At 32.2% G+C, this 17449-nt stretch overlaps 1 protein-coding gene across 3 annotated transcripts in view; it reads left to right on the top strand.

The window, feature by feature from the left end:
• The window catches only part of bola1 (bolA family member 1), a 75564-nt gene extending 69284 nt beyond the window's left edge, over positions 1-6280 (top strand). For 2 of the 3 annotated variants that reach the window (XR_012391411.1, XR_012391408.1), the window contains 2 exons: positions 1885-2021; positions 5126-6230. The gene's annotated coding sequence lies outside the window, so the exon portion shown is untranslated. Of the gene's footprint in view, positions 1-1884; positions 2022-5125 lie in introns of all 3 variants that reach the window. The other variant, XR_012391407.1, reaches the window with a different exon arrangement.
• The last annotated feature ends 11169 nt before the right edge of the window (positions 6281-17449 follow it).

The raw sequence follows: 17449 nt of genomic DNA on the forward strand, positions 1-17449 counted from the left end.
TACAGCTCTCTCATATACTCTCTCTGCAGGCATTTTCGAGACACTGGGGCTAGTTGTCACACGTTTACACCTGTGAGGATTTTTCATGCTCATGTCTTGTCTACAAAAAGGCCATTAAATATTTGCACTTTGTACAATTCATTTAACACATGTTGACCTCTTAGTTAAAGGTAGGTTATATAAATTTATATAAATATAAATGGTAAACAGCTTTAAAAAAAGTATAAAAGTCTCATTTAATACATTTTTATATTTATTTTACCTACAAAAAATAGCATTAAATTGCATTGTGCAAAAATAAAATATATATATACAGTTGAAGGCAGAATTATTAGCCTGCCTGAATTATTCGTCCCCTGTTTAATTTTTTCCCCAATTTCTGTTTAACAGAGAGAAGATTTCTTCAACACATTTCTAAACATGATAGTTTAATAACTCATCTCTAATAACTGATTTATTTTATCTTTGTCATGATGACAGTAAATAATATTAGACTAGATATTTTTCAAGACACTTCTATACAGCTTAAAGTGACATTAAAGGTTTAACTAGGTTAATTAGGTTAACTAGGCAGGTTAGGGTATTTAGGCTTAAAGGGGCTAATAATTTTGACCTTAAACTGAACTGGTGTTTAAAAAATTTAAAATTGCTTTTATTGTAGCCAAAATAACACAAATAAGACTTTTTTTGGTAATAAAAAATATTAGCAGACATACTGTGAAAATTTTCTTTGCTCTGTTAAACATATATATATATATATATATATATATATATATATATATATATATATATATATATATATATATATATATATATATATATATATATATATATATATATAGTTAAACCTTGTTCTTCAAATCTGGAGCTTATCTAACAAAACTACTTACAATAACGGTCCAAAAATAGTACAGCCAAATTTAGATGTTATAGAAAGATATTAAATACTAACATAAAAAGTGGAAAAATTAAGAAAAACTAAAATTGTAAAAAAATATTTTTTGAAATTTTGTAGGTTGTAAATTTATTTTGCTTTAATTTAATTGTATTTATCTTTCAATTTCTAAATATATCTAATGACTTATATATATTAAGACTATAAGTCATTAGATATATTTATATATACATCTAATAGATATATATATTCACTGAGAGAAATGGATAAATGGAATATATATATATATATATATATATATATATATATATATATATATATATATATATATATATATATATATATATATATATATATATATATATATATATATAATTTTACTATTTATCAATATACTATTACATATTATTATTATAATTTTACAATTTATGTCCAGCAGCTGGGTTGTCGGAAAAAAAAGTAATATAACAACCGTTAAATTACAGAAATTTACCGTAAAATAATGGATATTAAATTACAGAAATTTACCAGAAATTTAAATTTAAGGAAATTCCTGTAATTTAACATCTGTTAGTTTACAGCATATTTCTGTAATTTGACGTGTAATTTAATTGTTATTTTTTAAATGTAAAAACTAATTTATTAAATTTTTTATATTTGAAAATCAATTAAAATGTGAAGCAACAGGTAATGATTTTGCCTTAAACTGTATCATGAGCTTAGAATATTACTTTAAATCCCTAAAGATATCAATACATCTGAAACAAACATAAAACACTCATAATTAGTAAAATGCAGCACTTAATACACCCTTGGTGACAACTAGCCGCAGTCTTCCACACACATACTCTTTTATATCTTCATTAACTCTCTGTTCTCTTTCGGCTTCTCTATAGGCATCTTTTTATGGAACTGACATTCCTGTCTAAAACAGAAGCTCTTGTTTAAGGAGTCGCCCTCCTAACCAATCCCTTTTTTCATCTTCGTAGGTTTGAAGCCCAGGAGCAAAGGTCAAAACCCCCTCCAGCTTCAGAGGCATGTCAGGTCACGCTGGCCACATACTGCTGCTCACCCCGTTTAGACCACAAAAAACACTACTAACAAGAAATGTGTGCACACCACGCAGGCAAGTGCCACTTCTGAATAAAGTTGCAAACCATTTTCCTCATTAAAGATAGAAAAGTAGGATTATTTTGTTCTTTAGGCCTCATTGGATGGAAGCAGAGAGTATTTGAATTGCATTGTATTGAGAATAGGGTTAAATGCGTTTCCCAATTTGACCTACAGTTGAGGTCAGAATTATTAGCCCCTTTTTGATTTTTTTTTTTCCTTTTTAAATATTTCCCAAATGATGTGTAACAGAGCAAGAACATTTTCACAGTATGTCTGATAATATTTTTTCTTCTGGAGAAAGTCTTATTTGTTTTATTTCGGCTAGACTAAAAGCAGTTTTTAATTTTTTTAAAGCCATATTATAGGGATTCAATTATTAGCCCCTTTAAGCTATATTGTTTTTCAATAGTCTACAGAACAAACCATCGTTATACAATAACTTGCCTAAATACCCTAACCTGCCTAGTTAACCTAATTAACCTAGTTAAGCCTTTAAATGTCACTTTAAGCTGTATATAAGTGTCTTGAAAAATATCTAGTCAAATATTATTTACTGTCATCATGGCAAAGATCAAATAAATCAGTTATTAGAGATGAGTTTTTAAAACTATTGTGTTTGGAAATGTGTTGAAAAAACTAAACAGGGGGGCTAATAATTCAGACTACAACTGTATTACATTAGAAATTTAAGTTTTATAAAATGCTACGTCTATATGTGCAAATGAGGCATTGTTTTGCTATATTCGTCTTAATTTGCATACTTTTCTAGTACAAACCCATGTTTAAAGTGCTTTTAGTCAATTTTGGGTGTCTCTTTCTTATGACTCCATAACTCAGAATTTAATATTTTCTTCAAATTTTATATAATTAAATGTTCAAATTATGTAATTAAGTATATTTGCTTTGTAAAACATACTTAGATTTTAACACATATTAAGCCAAGATTATGTATTATAATTTTTTATGATTGTTTTATTGTATTTTAAAAACAATAAGAAATCTTTCAGACCCAAAGCTTTTTTGCAGAAAATAGCAAAAAAAAAAAAAAAAGTAATGATAATATCATAATTTAAAAAGGAACTATACTAATGAAAAGTTTTTATCCATTTTTGGAATTACATCTGTGGTATATATGCACTGTAGAAGATGATTAGTTACTTTTACAAAGAAAAGTCAGTAAAACCATTGACTTTGGTTTTTTTAATTAGTTTGTTTGCTTCATAATATAAGATAAATGGCTACTAAATTGCTTAAAATATCCCTCTGTAAATAAAAATAAATATCTTTAGAAAATAGCTAGATTAGATAGATAATTAGATATTTAGGCAACGCAGTGGTGCAGTAGGTAGTGCTGTCGCCTCAAGAAGGTCGCATGTTCAAGCCTCGGCTCAGTTGTTGTTTCTTTGTGGAGTTTGCATGTTCTCCCTGCGTTCGCGTGGGTTTCCTCCGGGTGCTTGGGTTTCCCCCGGAGCCCAAAGACATGTGGTACAGGTGAATTGGGTAGGCTAAATTGTCTGTAGTGTATGAGTGTGTGTGAAAGTTTACTTTTATAGTCATCCTAAATTAGATCCATAAAACTGACTAAAAAAGTTTAACTTAAAAAATTTAGTTGAAACCTGATTAACTCATGAAAATAAGTTAAAGCAACATAGAAATATTGGTTTATCTTGTCTTTTTGTCATTACATTTTTTACATTGACAATTTATTTTGTGGAAAATGTAATTTAAAACATATACTATTATTGAAATCTACATATATAAATTAACAAAGTGCTAAAAACTGTATACTTTGCATGTTTTCTTTACAAAAGACTGAAAAAGAAAAACTGAAAAAGCATAGAGCCAATATATATATATAAATTGACAGGTACTGCAGTGCCTTAAAATACATATGAAGAGTTCAGATGCAAAAACCTCCATTCCATTGAAAATGAGCATTTTCGTCAGACTCCTGTTTATGTTCAGTTATTTCATTTTAAACACCTTTAAAGGAGTGTATTCGTCACCATCAACTTGAAATTACTGAACCTACAGACAGAAGCCTAATAAAAATCCTCATTTTTGAAGGAAATTTCAAACAGCTTTTAGAGGTTTTTGCATCTGAACTCTTCATATTTAAATATCTTTGAGTATTTTGTAATTTATATCTTGCAAACTTGTAATTTCATCAGTCTTAAATGGACTACTTTGCATTAGTTTTTGGCCAATGAATAAATTGATGCATCATTTGCAGTAAATATAGTGCTCTCTTTTCGAACTGGGAAAAAAACAGCCTTAAATTATGAGTACTGAAGAAAACAGTAAGAAAACAGCAAAGCGCTGTGCTGCTCAAGTGACCTTAGCTTGCTAGTTAATGTTTGCTAAATTAGCTACTTTTTTTATTGAGTTACTGTGATAAAACAGATGAGAAAATACAGCATGGGACATGCTTCAAGTTAATTAAAGTAATACGCAGTAACACACATCACTCAGAATATGAATGAAATATCTTAAGTGAAAATAAAGAAAAGAAAAATGGATCAGTACATTGGATTTGTGCATCACTCTCAAAGTGACAGCAGCCTGACATGGTTTTATTTATTTATTTATTTATTAAGATTAAAGCCATGATCGCACTAGAGTTTGAGCATGTGCAATTCTGTCATGCGGTGCTGTGAAAAGGAGCAGGATGATTAGACGTTGATGAACATGTGATTGCTCCATATTTTTAAAAATTCTCTACAGAGAGGTCACATTTTCATCTTCGATCGTACGCAATCATATGATGCGATTTTGCAAGTCAGAGTTCACCAATCTTGACCTTTGGAACGCAGCAACTTGCGAAACTTGTCACACGAGCTTGCCTCTTCAGTCTGCTGCATTTGCTTGCGTATGAGTGGAAGTCCAAAAAGTGCAGTGTGATCACAGCTTAATGCCTTGAGATGTACCATCTTGTTTTTTGAGAGGGTCCCAATGTATTCCTTCATGTTCTTAGTTTTAATCAAACAATTAAATAAAGGTGCGTGGAATTTTTCGTAAATTTTGTATTTTTCTACAAAAACAATTATGAATTTCACATTTAGATGCATTTCTCAGACCAGTATTTATTATTTAAATAATAGCCACTCTACTTTACAGGCCTGATTGGTGGATTGCTGCACAGATGGTTGTCCTTCTGTAAGTTTCTCCTCTCTCCAAAGAAGAACGCTGGAGCTCAAACAGTGTGACCATCGGGTTATTGATCACCTCCCTGAAAGAGCGTGACGTACGTCATCACGCAAGTGACATCACAGATATGCTGCCAGCCAGCGCTCAGCACAGCAGTTGGTTAGCTCCGCCGCAGAAAGTTTGCCCTGAAGTGTGCCCTAAATACAGATTTAAATGTGCGGGAGAGATGCCGACTAGCATCGGGGACACATCAAATCTGTTCCACCCGATAGAATATACATAGAGTCAGAAGCAATGACAGAAGATGAAGCATCATAAACGTTTAAGCCAACTGTCGCCTCACCACCATCCACCTTCCCGACACAGAAATCAGCGGTGTCAGAAGAGAAGTCTATGAAGCAAACAGATGGCTAGAGGCGGCGTGTAAGCTTAACACATGCATTAAACCTATAAATTCATTATTTCCCCAAATGATGTTTAACAGAGCAAGGAAATTTTCACAGTATATCTGATAATATTTTTTTCTTCTGGAGAAAGTCTTATTTGATTTATTTTGGCTAGAATAAAAGGAGTTTTCATTTTTTTAGCCATTTCAAGGTCAATATTATTAGGGCCCTTAAGCAATATATTTTAAGATTGTCTACAGAACAAACCATCATTATACAATAACTTGCCTTATTACTCTAACTAGCTTATTTAACCTAGTTAAGCTTTTAAATGCCACTTTAAGCTGTATAGAAGTGTCTTGAAAAATATCTAGTCAAATATTATTTACTGTCATCATGGCAAAGATAAAATAAATCAGTTATTAGAAATGAGTTATTAAAACTATTATGTTTCGATAGAAACACTTAAACTTTAAATAGAAATTGGGGGAAAAATATTTATGAGAGCTAATAATTCTGATTTCAACTGTATATACAGTCAAGCTTAAAATGATCCATACTCCTAGCAAATTCTGACTTTAAGTTTGTTCAAATGTAAATAAAAGCTAAGAAATGTTTTTCTTCCACACAATGATGCCTCTTGTACATCGCCTTATCGGTTTTTGGAAGAAGCCTGCGTCATTTCTGTTAAAAAAAAAAAAAAAAAACTTGTTAGTTGAATAAAGTGAACTCTATTCATAAACTAATTTCGAGAGGATCAAATGATTATGATTGAACACGGCTGGTTCTGCATTTGTTACGTGTGATCCACCAATCAGGCCATACCTAACCCACTAAAAAGAGCCAGGGTTTTTCACTACAGTCATCTTCGATTAAGAATCCCCCTTCCACCCCTACCTCTTCACCTTTTCCTCCATAGGGTGGCACGGTGGCCCAGTGGTTAGCACTGTTGCCTCACAGCAAGAACGTCACCGGTTCTAGTCTTTTAACAGGCCGGTGGTCGTTTCTGTGCGTAGTTTGCATGTTCTTCTCGTGCTCGCCTGGGTTTTCCCCGGGTTCTCCGGTTTCCTCCCACATTCCAAAAACATGCAAAACAATTGAATTGATCAATCTGAATTTTGCACTACAGTCAATCTCTCATCCTGCAGCATATCTCTTCATAGCATTCAATTTTTAGTCATCAGTTCTTATCAAGGGGGAGTTGTCCAGATCAACCTGAGCTCAAGGCTTTCCTCTCGCCCTGCAAACAGGAGGGAGCCCAGGGCTCAAGGACCTTTTGAGCTCAGGGCTCTCTCCCGGGACAGCATGCCAAACTTGCTTATAATCAATCATCAGCTAAGTGTGAACTCTTGAAAGTAACTTTAAGTCAGAATTTGCCAGGGATGTGGATAGTTTGACTATATATGTATGTATTTGTGCTCAACTAGATATAGAAAATATCTCAAAAGCTGTAGGTTATGTTTCATTTTTCCATTTTTTTTTAACTAGCTGTCGGTGTGGTGCTGAACATTGTGGGTTGTGCTTGAGGCGGGTGTCCGGGTCATGAGGGTCATCAGTGCTTTTAATTTGACTGTATCAGCATTTGGTAAGATGCTTCATATTGCTACCACGGTGAAAAATGAGACTTGGATGCATAAACAGGAAAAAAAGAGAAAAAAAATAGGGAGAGAAATGCAAGACTCCTCAGAATAGATAAACAAATAACCGAATAAATCTCGAGGACATTGGGGTGAGGGCAGGCAACCCCATCAGGGTCAGTACAGGAACAGATAAATCTCAGTTAAAGACGCCAAGCTTCACAACGTCTAACCTCTTCATCAACTCTAATCGGATGGAGGAAAGAGTGCAATGACCCAGCAGACCACAAATGTGAAGACACTCGTCCAAAATTGTAAATTTGTAAACATGTGGCATCTTGAGGATGGACTGTTTTTGCATAAAATAGCCAACCCTTTCATATATTTGTAGAATTTACATTTGATTTAGTGTGTTGGTAACACTTTACAATAAGGTTGTATGTATTAATTAACATGTACAAACAATGAACATGTCATTCATTGTTAGTTCATGCACCGATTACCCCCATAGTCCAAACATGCGCTATATGTGAATTGATGTTTCCCAGTACTGGGTTGCAGCAGGATGGGCATTCGCTATGTAAAACATATGCAGAATAAGTTGGCGGTTCATTCCACTGTGGCGAGCCCTGATGAATAAAGAGACTAAGCCGAAGGAAAAGTAATTGTTAGTTCTCGTTAACTCAGTGCATTAGATATGTTCAGTTGTATTTTAAGAATGCATTAGTAAATATTTAACGATTAATAAAGGCTGTATTGTTCATACTTTGTTCATGTTAGTAAATAAATTAACTAAAGAATCCTTTAAGTGTGACCATGTTACATTCGGTTACATTATTGAATCTTTAAAACAGTAATATTTATCAGACCAGTTCACCAGCGGCCTCAAGTTCAACCTATGTTTTTACTCCAAGATGTCAACAAGAAAAGTTTGATAATGCGATCCACGCTGTACATCGAAGTGACGTTGTAACATATGAATGAGTTACAACTCCAACCTGAAAAAACACATAGTGGTGTCAACATTATTCCAATTTGAACCTTATTAATGATAAGCATGCGATAACTAAAGAAATGTTGACTTTAACTTTAAATATACAGTTGAAGTCAGAATTATTAGCCCCCCTGTTCATTCTTTTCCTCAATTCCTAAGGGAGAGAAGATTTGTTCAACACATTTCTAAACATAATATTTTTAATAACTCATTTCTAATAACTGATTTGATCTTTGCCATGATGACAGTAAATAATATTTTAATAGATATTTTTCAAGACACTTTTATAAAGCTTAAAGTGACATTTAAAGGCTTTACCAGGTTAATTGGGTTAACTAGGCAAGTTAGGGTATAAGCAAGGTGTTGTATAATGATGCTTTGTTCTGTAGACTATCGGGAAAAAAAACAGCTTAAAGGGGCTAATAATTTTGTCCCTAAAATGTTTTTTTATTATTTTAAACTGCTTTTATTCTAGTCGAAATAAAACAAATAAGACTTTCTTCAGAAGACAACATGTTATCAGACATACAGTGACAATTTCCTTGCTCTGTTAAACATCATTTATGAAATATTTAAAAAAGAAATAAAAATGCAAAGGGGGGCTAATAATTCTGACTTCAACTGTATATAAAATGAAAAGTAATTAGCAACTATTTACATGAGTAATTTTTTTCAGATACTCTTTTACTCCTACTCGAGTAACTTTTAAGATTGCTACTTTTACTTGCGTAAAAAATTTCACAAGTACTTGTATTTTTACTTGAGTATATATTTTGCGTTTTTTTTTTTTTTACAGTGAATGAATAAATAAATCAACACTATAAAAACAGTTGCTGCCTTATATTTTTAAGCTGAATCAAATTAATAAGTCATATTAACTTTCATAACATTAAACTTATGTATAAAGCTGAATCTTCTAAAACCTTAAAACATATGTTAAAACCATTTCTAAATTAATTTATTACGATAAAGTAACTTTGATCTTGATGTTGTGTTTGTTTTATTTATTTATTTATTTTTTCAAATATGGACATTGTTGGGATAATTTTTCAATTCAAATTAAATGGAACTTTTTAACAAAACAGGTTTGTCCATATTTGACCCGACGTTGGAAAAACCCAGCATATTTTTAGAGTGAATGAATGTCCATATTTGACGCGACGTTGGAAAAACCCAGCATATTTTTAGAGTGAATGAATGAATGAATGAAAGAATCATGAATGAATGGATGAACAAATGAATGAACAAATGAATGAATGAACTAACAAATGAACAAATGAATAATGAACAAATAATGCACAAATAAAGAACAAGCAAATGAATGAATGAATGAAGGAATGAACAAACGCATGAATGAATGAATGAATAAATGAGAATGAATGACTTAACGAACAAACTAATCAACAAATGAATGAATGAACGAACAAATAAACAAATGAACTAATAAATGAATGAACAAATGAATGCATGATTGAATGAACAAATAAAAAAGAATAAACAAATTAATGAACAAACAAATGAATGAATGAATGAGTGAGTAAATGAATGAATGACTGAATAAACAAATGAATGAACAAATGCGTGAATGAATAAATGAACAAATAAACAAATAAATGAAGGAATGAACAAATGCATGAATGAATGAATGAATGAATGAGTGAGTAAATGAATGAATGACTGAATAAACAAATGAATGAACAAATAAATGAATGAACAAGCAAATGCGTGAATGAATGAATGAACAAATAAACAAATAAATGAAGGAATGAACAAATGCATGAATGAATGTATGAGTGAGAATGAACGACTTAACAAACAAACTAATCAACAAATGAATGAATGAACGAACAAATAAACAAATGAATGAATAAATGAATGAACTAATTATCGCATGAATGAATGAACGAATAAAAAGGAATAAACAAATTAATGAACAAACAAATGAATGAATAAACAAATGCATGAATGAACGAATGAGTGAGTAAATGAATGAATGACTGAATAAACAAATGAATGAACAAATGAATGAAGGAACAAACAAATGCGTGAATGAATGAATGAACAAATAAACAAATAAATGAATGAACGAATTAATAAATGCATGAATAAATGAATGCATTGAAAAATGAATGAATGAATGAATGAATGAAAAAATAATGAACAAACAAATAAATGAATGAACAAATATATGAATGAAAGAATGAGTGAGCAAATTAATGAATGACAGAATAAACAAATAAATGAACAAATGAATGAATGAACAACAATGAAGGAACAAATGCAAGAATGAATGAATGAACAAATGAACAAATAAATGAATGAAGAATGAATGCATGAATGAATGAACGAATAATGCATGAATAAATTAAAGAATGAATGCATGAATGAATGAATAAATGAATGAATGAATGCATGAATAAAAGAACAAATGCATGAATGAATAAACATATGCATGAATGAATAAATTAATGAATAAATTAATTCATTATTGAACGAATAAATGAATGAATGAATGAATGAATGAATGAACAGGCATGAATGAATGAATGAATGAACAAATGAATGAACGATTGAACAAACAATTGAACAAACAAATATAAGAATGAATGATCAAATGAATAAACAAATTAATGCATGAATGAACAAATTAATGAACAAACAAATGGATGAATGAATGAACAAATGCATGAATTAATTAATGAATGAGTGAGCAAATGAATGAATGACTGAATTAATGAAATAAATAAATGAACGGATAAATGAATTTATAAAAATAAATGACTGCATGAATGAATGAATGAATAAATGAACAAATAATGAACAGACAAATGAATGAATGAATGAATGAATGAATGAATGAATGAATGAATGCATGAATGCATGAATGAATGAATGAATGAATGAATGAATGAATGAATGAATGCACAAACAAATAAATAAATAAATAAATAATGAATGAATGAATGAATGAATGAATGAATGAATGAATGAATTATTAACGAACAAACTAATATTAACTAAAAGTGCTAACAGAAGTCTAATTTAATAGACTAGTAACTTGTCGCTTCATCCAACTGTAGCAAGCATCCATATGTCAGATGCATCTCTGGCTGTGGTTGATAGGGAAGATTAATGCCCATGCAGCTCCAGCCTGTGAAGTGACTGATGAGTGCAGCAACTGGCACACTGACTCCCAGATTGAGGTCAGGGAGTAAACATGACCACATAGCATGGCCTAGGAAATGCAAAGGCCACTGGTTTGCAGGTTAATTTATGGAAGCTCTGACAGTTTGCGACCCATGATTCATGATTTCTGCTTCTGACGTGAAAGGCAGCCTGCTCCTAAAATGTCCCCATAAACAATCACTCAGGTAACATGAGTGTCCGGCAAAATCTGGTCCTCTTTCTGAAGGCCCAGAGTCTGTTTCAAAGGATTATTTCCCTTTCTTTTTCTTTCCTTCCTTCTTTCTTTCTTTCTTTCTTTCTTTCTTTCTTTCTTTCTTTCTTTCTTTCTTTCTATTTAACTGTATTTATATCTATCTATCTATTTATCTATCCGAGCACCCGGAGGAATCCTACGCCGCGAACACAGGGAGAACATGCTAAGTTCACAGTAAAAGTTACTGTTTATATCTCCCAATTCTGAGTTTATTATCTTGTAAGTCTGAGTTTATATCTTTCATTTTTTAGTTTATCATCTCAGAATTCTGAGTTTATTTCACAATTGTGAGTTTATGTCTCTCATTTTCAGGTTATATCTCTCAATTCTGTATTTATAAATTCTGAATGTATATCTCTTTTATTTCTTTACTTTATATGTCCCAATTCTGAGTTTATCTCTTTATTTTGTGAGTTTGAAAAAAGTCTTTACTATTACTTCTAAGTTTATACTTGGTTTCTCCCACTTTGTTTATTATCTCAAAATAATTCTGAGTTTTTATTTCTTATTTTTACTGTTTATATCTCCAATTTCTGAGCTTATTATCTTGTAATTATAAGTTTATGTTTTTCATTTTTTTGCTTAAATCTCCTAATTTTTAGTTTATTATCTCACAATTCTGAGTTTATATCGTTCATTTTTTTTTTGTAGTATAAATCGCCCAATTCTCAGTTTATTTTGCAATTGTGAGTTTATATCTCTCATTTTCAGGTTATATCTTGCAATTCTGCATTTATAAATTCTGAATTTATATGCTTATTTTATATCTCCCAATTCTAATCTAATCTGTCTTTCTTTATTAATATCTCCCAATTTTAAGCTACTGTATAACCACCTTTTTTAGTTTATACATCCCTATTCTAAGCTATATCTGTCTTTTTGTTTATATCTCCCAAATCTGAGTTTGAAAAAAAGTTTATTTATCACAATTATACAGCTCTGGAAACTTAGAGGAAGGAAAAAATCTGAATTTGAAGTAAAGTTTTTTCCTAAAACCTTATTTTTTTCTGTTGGAAATGGCCTTCAATACTCGACAAAGTAAAAACTATAAATGAGCTTTATTTGGAACTGTGATGACCCTTTAAAAATCCTCCATTTCTGTGTCCCGAAATGAACAATAGCATAAACTTTAATAACCTCTAAAGTGGTTTAACTGAACTCCTAATTGAACTGAATGAAATTAGCCAACCTGATTCATCGCATTCATATTTTTAAATGCCATCACTGTGTAGAATTACGCATAATCACCATTTCTTCAAATAACCCCTTTGGTCAGTGTGCCACAGAATGATCTAATAGCCAGTCAAAAGGCTAATTGGAGGACAGGTAGGGTTACATATGCCAACAATTAAGCTGAGCTAAAGGGCAACTTTATGGCCTCTAGCGCTAGAAGTGCCGTGCTAAACAGAGACAACAATAACATCAAGTTCTTTTCTTTCGCATACTGCTTAATTGGGGGACCATATGTTTTGTGAGTATATCTAAATAATTGATTTTCTCGCATTTTCATTTATTTACCATATACGTCATATTTAAACATGTTTTACCTCGTTGTAAATAATGCTGGCAGTGTTTTGACTGTTTTAATTCCATTGTTTTGCTGTGGGATCAACAGAAAGATGATTGTTTACTCGGCACGTAATGCTGGATAGAGAAAAAGGCATGGCTGTTTAAACTGCTTAATGGCATACTGCACCTACTCAATGAGGGAAATTTCCCACTGTAACTTCAAAATTTTGGACAAAGGTGGAAAATATTAGGCTTAAACTCTTTTTAGGTATTAAAACAATGCATCTCACTCTCAAATACTTGATGTCTCCCATTTTGGTTTATTACCTCATAATAATTTTGAGTTCATGTTTTTATTTTTATTTTTTGTTTATTCATCCATTCATTTTCTTATCAACTTAGTCCCTTTTTTAATTCGGGGTCGCCACAGCGGAATGAACCGCCAACTTATCAAGCACGTTTTTACGCTGCGGATGCCCTTCTAGCTGCAACCCATCTTTGGGAAACATACACACACTCATACACTACGGACAATTTAGTCTACCCAATTTACCTGTACTGCATGTCTTTGGACTGTGGGGGAACGCAGGGAGAACATGCAAACTCCACACAGAAACGCCTACTGAGCCGAGGTTCGAACCAGCAACCTTCTTGCTGTGATATGACAGCACTACCTACTGTGCCATTGCGTCGCTCTCAATTTTTTGTTCATTATCTCACAATTCTGAGTTTCTATCTTTCTTTCTAGTTTCTTTCTTGTTTATTTTCGCCCAATTCAGAGTTTATTTCACAATTGTGAGTTTATATCAATCGTATTCTAAATTTGAGGCAACATAGTGGCTCAGTGGTTAGCACTGCCACCTCACAGCAAGAAGGTTGCTGGTTCAAGTGCAGGCTGGGCCAAGTGGCATTTCTGTGTGGAGTTTGCATGTTCACTCTGGGTGCTCTGGTTTTCCCCACAGGTGAAGACATGCGGTGAATTGGGCATGTTAAATTGGCAAATGTGTTTTACTGTGTTGTGACTGCGTAAAAAAACACATTATGGAATAGTTGGTGGTTCATTCCGCTGTGGAAACCCCTGATAAATAAGGGACTAAGCCAAAGGAAAATTAATGAATGAATTTGTTTATGCTGACTAACTAAAAAAAAAAAAAAAAAAAAAACTTCGCAACTATAAACATTTTTAAAAGGTGGGACTTAATAGTTTTATGTTTAATCCACTTAAATTTGTAAAAATTATTAGGTGAACTTAATCAATTTCTGTTTGGACAACATGAAGGAATTGTGTGGCACCCGGGTTTTTTTTCACAGTGTTACACCCACTATCTTAGGAATTTTTACTATTTAGAAGTTAATGTATATTTTTATTATTCCCATTATATGTCAAAGAAAGTGGTCACAATTTTTGAAAACATTTGCAAAGTAAAAGATTGTTTGTTTTAAAGAACAATGTAAATAATAATAATAATAATAATAATAATAATAGGGTTGGCACAGTGGTTAGCACTGTCACCTCACAACAAGCAGGATGCTGGTTTGATTCCTGGCTGGACCAGTTGCCATTTCTGTGCGGAGTTTGCATGTTCTTCCCATGTTGATGTGGGTTTCCTTCAGTTTTAACACCTTAAAGCTAGGTAGAGTGGAAACATTTCTTACAGAATAAAAAAAAAAAAAAAAAAAAACACAGTTCCTTCATGTTGTCCCAACACAAATCAATTAAGTTAATCGTTTTTACAGCTAGGTTGTCCCCCCCCCCCCACCCCCCTTAATGATTAAAAAGTCAAAGGATTACATTAAATTACATTATATAGCCAAAGCAGATTACAGTTTTTCTCACAACACTATTCACATTTGCACAATATTTAATGCATTTTTTAAACAATTACTACAAACTGCAAAACCTAGTTGATGACCTGCAAAAGTGTGTCGCTTGCTCAAAATTAATCGCTCATTCCTCAAAAGCAAGTATTCATGTCAATGAAAGTATCATCAAGATGAATAGTCCTGACACCATTGTTTTGATCAGGATAGTGAAATGCCTTTGTCATGTTTTCATTATGACAGTCTACTTACAGTTTTTGTAAGTTTTTTCCAATGAAAAAAAGTCAGATTTTGCTGACCCGTGCTGAAATTGCTCAAGACAGTAATATATACTATTTGCACAGCATTTGAAAACTACAGTAAAGTTAGATATCACTACATTTAGTGAGGTGTCTGAGTACAAGACACTGAATATGTATGTTTCACATGTTTACTGCATTTGCTCTTTACAATTCTAATTTATTGACAGCATTGTGCAACAGAATAAACACACCCTTATTTACCACAAACATAAACTCCCTTTGGGTAGAGCTGTGCACAACTGTAAACAATACTGCAGTACTTGTTGGAACTGAACATACAACAAACATACACAGGTCTGTAAATCATTCATCAAATTGTTCAATTTAGAAGACATTTTCAGAAAAAAAAAAGATTTTAAATTATAAAATTTACTTAAAAGATTTTGAAAACTAGTACAACATTTTTGTATGTAATGACTCAAGTAATGAAATGAGGTCTTAGGTTTTATAGGGAATGACTATTCAGCATTAACAAGTTTACTTAATTTTGACTGACATGACATGAGCAAATGATAATGTTATAAAACAGCAGAGAGTTTTATCAAAGCAATTGATGCATGTCCAATTTGTTTGAAGGAGAAACTGCTACTATGATGTGCACAAATGACTAATTGTTTTGACAAATGCATAAAGTGTTTTGCAGATGTAAAGAGTGTTGTGAGAAATGCACCAACTTGTCTGAAAAAAAACTGTAATCCACTGTAAAACCCAACAGTCAACATTATCAACTGAACTGAGTGTAGTTAACTCAAAATTGACTGAAAGTTAATTCTACTCATTTGAAAAGAGTTTTGAACTCAGTTTCGAAGGTAATGAGTTAATTAAATACCTCACTACTTCAGTTTAAATGGATAAAGTTCACAGTACTCGTATAGATTAGTTTTTTTTTTTACTCAAATGGTTTGTTGCAATTGGGTTCCTCAAATGGTTTGGGTTACCTTAACTTATTGGGTTTTACAGTCTACTAAAGACATTTGCAATGTATTTGTGCAGAAATGGTAAAACAGACGCACAGTTTAACTGCAAATAAACAAGGTTTTAAATTGTAACAGTAGTTAGTTAGTTCACTGTCTTTTACACTTCCTCACAGCTTTTAGGTGTAATGGTAAAAGGCAGTACATGCTGCTGTTATTTACACTGTGGCCTTTTGTGCATTAACAGCTTCCCAATATGCTCATTACAGACCAAACTAACAGAAGCAAAGACTCCTGCGAGGAGCCTTTGTCAAATGGTGTGAACGGCAACACCAAACGACACACTAATGAAAACAAGGTTACTAACATGCCAGTTAAATCCATCATTCTCCCTTTCTCTCAAAGTAAACATCTTATTTTGTTGTTGTTGTTTTCAAATACATTTAAAATTTTTATGTCCTTTTAAAAGTTTGATGCAAAGCTATTTGGGGTACTATATAAGTTTTTTTTAATGCAATTAATCTACAATTATTGATTAATTAAATATGATATTTTTCTGTTTGTATGTTTGGGAAGAACTTTTCTGAGGAGAGTAAATAAGTGTCAAACATTCTGTCAAGACAAACATTCAGTCAAGTCTGCCTTTTAATTGATACTTTGATTGATTAATTTAAATAATCTTATTTGAAGCTATTTAAAACTATCAAATATAATAATTATCATATATTCATTTATTCATTTTTTTTTTCAGCTTAGTCCATTTTTTAATCCGGGGTCGCCACAGCGGAATGAACTTATCCAGCACGTTTTTATGCAACAGATACCCTTCCAGCCGCAACCCATCTCTGGGAAACATCCACACACACTCATTCACACACACAGACAATTTAGCCTACCCAATTTACCTGTACTGCATGTCTTCAGACTGTGGGGGAAACCGGAGCACCCGGGGGAAACCCACGCGAACGCAGGGAGAACATGCAAACTCCACACAGAAACGCCAACTGACCCAGCCGAGGCTCGAACCAGCAACCTTCTTGCTGTGAGGCGACAGCACTACCTACTGCGCCACTGCGTCACCAATTATCATATATTAATGGTCAATAAATTCAAAGAGTATGGTCCATGTGTATAATTTTGTCAAATGAATATATTTAAATGATGTGATATTAAAATGATTGGTTATAATTTCAAGTTTCAAACAATTCAATGCTTCCAACTGTATGCTTGTGTGTATAGTATACAGTTTAATATGCTGACTTATTGTTTGTTACATTTGTAAACAACTTAAAACCCAATAGTTCACCTAAGGAACGTCATTTTTGTTTTGTAGTTTTCATATACATTTATAC

Source organism: Danio rerio, chromosome 16 (genome assembly GCF_049306965.1).
Source record: "Danio rerio strain Tuebingen ecotype United States chromosome 16, GRCz12tu, whole genome shotgun sequence".
Lineage (NCBI taxonomy): Eukaryota > Metazoa > Chordata > Actinopteri > Cypriniformes > Danionidae > Danio > Danio rerio.